This window comes from Scyliorhinus canicula, chromosome 29, assembly GCF_902713615.1.
Source record: "Scyliorhinus canicula chromosome 29, sScyCan1.1, whole genome shotgun sequence".
NCBI lineage: Eukaryota > Metazoa > Chordata > Chondrichthyes > Carcharhiniformes > Scyliorhinidae > Scyliorhinus > Scyliorhinus canicula.
This window is the reverse complement of record NC_052174.1, coordinates 14,193,168-14,197,150: the sequence shown is the minus strand read 5'-3', so window position 1 is coordinate 14,197,150 and position 3,983 is coordinate 14,193,168. Positions and strand designations below refer to the sequence as shown.

The 3,983-nt window shown below is 59.6% G+C and overlaps 1 long non-coding RNA gene across 1 annotated transcript; it reads left to right on the top strand.

Annotated features, from left to right (window-relative positions):
* Positions 1–202: 202 nt before the first annotated feature.
* LOC119958448 lies at positions 203–3,602 on the top strand. The gene is made up of 2 exons (XR_005459028.1): positions 203–445; positions 2,681–3,602. It is a non-coding gene; the product is annotated as an uncharacterized LOC119958448 (long non-coding RNA).
* The last annotated feature ends 381 nt before the right edge of the window (positions 3,603–3,983 follow it).

Genomic DNA, 3,983 nt, shown 5'->3' with positions numbered 1-3,983 from the left:
AGATGGGGACGGTGCCGCTTTAAGGGATTTATGGTCAATGGACCGGATATGGGGTAGGGGCGGTGGCGCTTTAAGGGATTTATGGTCTATGGACCGGATATCAGATGGGGACGGTGCCGCTTTAAGGGATTTATGGTCTATGAACCGGATATGGTGTAGGGACGGTGCCGCTTTAAGGGATTTATGGTCAATGGACCGGATGTCGCTTTAATGAGGGTTTAAAGCTCCTTTCCGGGGCGGCACAGTGCGATCCCAGGCGGCGGCTCCATGTCCGGGACTGAGGCCGGGGTGAGGGCGGCTCCGGGCCGCCAGGAAGAGGCTCCAGAAGCGGCTCCGGGGCGGCGGCTGCCCCCAGAGCCCAGTCCCTGCCCCCGGGACCCGCTCGGCCTCTGCTGCCGCCCCCGGAGGCCCCCGAAGCTGGGAGAGCTGGGCCGCTCCCGGAGAGGTGGGACCGGGGGGGGGAGCCGGAGCTAATCCGGATCAGGGGAACCCGGAGCTAATCCGGATCAGGGGGAAACCGGAGCTAATCCGGATCAGGGGGAATCCGGAGCTAATCCGGTCAGGGGGAACCCGGAGCTAATCCGGATCAGGGGGAGCCAGGGGGAATCCGGAGCTAATCCGGATCAGGGGGAACCCGGAGCTAATCCGGATCAGGGGGAGCCAGGGGGAATCCGGATCAGGGGGAATCCGGAGATAATCCGGATCGGGGGAACCCGGAGCTAATCCGGATCAGGGGGAACCCGGAGCTAATCCGGATCAGGGGGAAACCGGAGCTAATCCGGATCAGGGGGAATCCGGAGCTAATCCGGTCAGGGGGAACCCGGAGCTAATCCGGATCAGGGGAGCCAGGGGGAATCCGGAGCTAATCCGGATCAGGGGGAACCCGGAGCTAATCCGGATCAGGGGGAGCCAGGGGGAATCCGGATCAGGGGGAATCCGGAGATAATCCGGATCGGGGGAACCCGGAGCTAATCCGGATCAGGGGGAACCCGGAGCTAATCCGGATCAGGGGAATCCGGAGCTAATCCGGATCAGAGGAAACCGGAGCTAATCCGGATCAGGGGAATCCGGAGCTAATCCAGATCAGGGGGGACCCGGAGCTAATCCAGATCAGGGGGGACCCGGAGCTAATCCGGATCAGGGGGAATCCGGATCAGGGGAACCCAGAGCTAATCCGGATCAGGGGGAATCCGGAGCTAATCCAGATCAGGGGGGACCCGGAGCTAATCCGGATCAGGGGGAATCCGGATCAGGGGAACCCAGAGCTAATCCGGATCAGGGGAAATCCGGATCAGGGGGAACCTGAGCTAATCCGGATCGGGGAGCTGGAGCTAATCCGGATCAGGGGAATCCGGAGCTAATCCTGATCAGGGGAACCCGGAGCTAATCCGGATCAGGGGAAACCGGAGCCAATCCGGATCAGGGGAACCCGGATCCGGAGGAATCCGGATCGGGGGAATCCGGATCGGGGACCCCGGAGCTAATCCGGATCGGGTAACCCGGAGCTAATCCGGATCGGGGGAATCCTGTGCCGATCCGGATCAGGGGGAACCCGGATCCAATCTGGATCAGGGGGAATCCGGAGCTAATCTTGATCAGGGGGAGTCCGGAGCTAATCTGGATCAGGGGAACCCGGAGCCAATCCGGATCAATGGGAAACCCGGAGCCAATCCGGATCAAGGGGAACCCGGAGCTAATCCAGATCAGGGGGAACCCGGAACTAATCAGGATCAGGGGGGAACCCGGAGCCAATCCGGATTGGGGGAATCCGGAGTCAATCTGGATTGGGGGAATCTGGATCAGGGTGTCCAGTTCAGGGAGGGGATTAATCCAGATTGGGGATGGAAAGGGAGTTTTACTAGGGGATGGGGTAATCTTGGGTCTTAGGCGGGGGGGGGGGGGAGGTTAATCCAGGTCCTCCTTAGGGTGACTTGTCCGGAGTGAGCGGCGGGGTCTGGGTTGGGTAGGAAGCCTGCGATTGTGGGGTGGGTGGGGGAGGTGGGATCCCATAGCGGTGCCTTCTGCAGTTGAATAGCCTGCAGCCGCCTGAACCCTTTTGCCGGGATGAGGCGTTTCCCATGGATGTGGGAAGTGGGTGCGGCTGGGTAGGGGGGGAGCGGGGAAATAGCCGGGGGGGGGGGGGTGATTGTGGTTTGAGGAGAGGACAGGAGTTACGTGGGGGATGCAGAGTGTGGGGGAAGTGGTGGGAGTATTGGGAGAAGTGGGGTTCTCATTCCGAGCTGGAGGGAGAGGTTATTGTTTGGAGCTGGGGAGGGGGTATTGGGGGGTATATTGTTTGGAGCTGGGGAGGGGGGGGTATTGGGGGGTATATTGTTTGGAGCTGGGGAGGGGGTTTTGGGGTATTGGGGGGTATATTGTTTGGAGCTGGGGAGGGGGGTATTGGGGTATTGGGGGGTGTATTGTTTGGAGCTGGGGAGGGGGTTTTGGGGGGTATATTGTTCAGAGCTGGGGAGGAGGTTTTGGGTAGTTATTGGTTGGAGGGGGGTATTGGGGGGTATATTGTTTGGAGCTGGGGAGGGGGGTATTGGGGGTATATTGTTTGGAGCTGGGGAGGGGGGTATTGGGGTATATCGGGCGGGGGGGGTTATCGGTCGGAGTTGGGGTATTAATGGATGCTCCCAGACGAGTTAATGATTATTAATTTTGGGTTGTCTCTCAGTTGACATCGAGGACAGCATGTTGGACCAATTCCTCGGCAAATCGCTGGAGAAACCAACGTCCCACCTATAGTGAAGACGGGGTGCGGCTGAGCTGCTCTCGCCCCTACCCCGGGACACTTCGCTCCCAACAAACAGACATTTCCAGGAACATTGCAGAGGGCCCGGGGTGGGGACAGGAGCCCGGCGGACTGCTCCAGTTAAAGACACGATTACTGGGATGTTGGTGAAATGGAGAGAGAGCCCGAGCGAGCGGGGCGGCGCGACGTGGATCGAGCCTCTTGCATCTTCACCCCCCAGTCGGAGCAGCAAGATTCCATCGACCCTCGGCCACTGCGATACCACCATCAGCTTCTCTCTCCTCCTGGGATGTTGGTGTGGACTTGGGACTCCCTGCTCTGTTCGATGTGGTCTTTCTCCTGCCTGCTGCCTCACTGCCGACCCTCTCCCCAGTTTATCAGACTTCTGCAGCTTGATGTGAAATGGGTGGTGTCGCTCTGCAGGGAAAGCTGGAGCCCAGCCGGATTACTTTGCAAAGCGTTACAAATCCAGCCCTGCCCTCCGCACCCCTCCCTGTCTACCGTTTGACCCCTGACCCGCCTTGGCTTTGGCCAGAGTGACCATCACTGCCCGCTCCTGCTGCATGCTGGGATATGGAAGCAGAGGCTGATGGGAATGGCTTTGCGCCTGGTGACTTGAGCTTTGTCTGAGGATGGTGTTGCCTGTGCCTCCTCACCAACCTTCTCAATGTGATAAACACTGACATTTCCACCCTGGATGTATCCCGGCCCGGGTTACGCTTCCTGGAATTGGGGACTGCCTGGGATGGCTGACCGGCTCTCCCTCTGTGCAGCATCTCGCTGACCCGTATCAGTTTCATTGACCTGTGACTTGCCAACACTAATAAACTGCTCAACACTGAGAGAAAACTGGTCTGTATTTCCTCCCCTTCACAGCTCAAACCCCCCCCCCCTCCCCAATGCCCCATCCCAAAGCCGATTCTCACTGGGGTACGGGTCCCACACACACTGACTCTCACTGCGGTCCCACACACACTGACTCTCACTGGGGTACGGTCCCACACACACTGACTCTCACTGGGGTACGGGTCCCACACACACTGACTCTCACTGGGGTCCCACACACACTGACTCTCACTGGGGTACGGGTCCCACACACACTGACTCTCACTGGGGTCCCACACACACTGACTCTCACTGGGGTACGGGTCCCACACACACTGACTCTCACTGGGGTACGGGTCCCACACACACTGACTCTCACTGGGGTCCCACACACACTGAC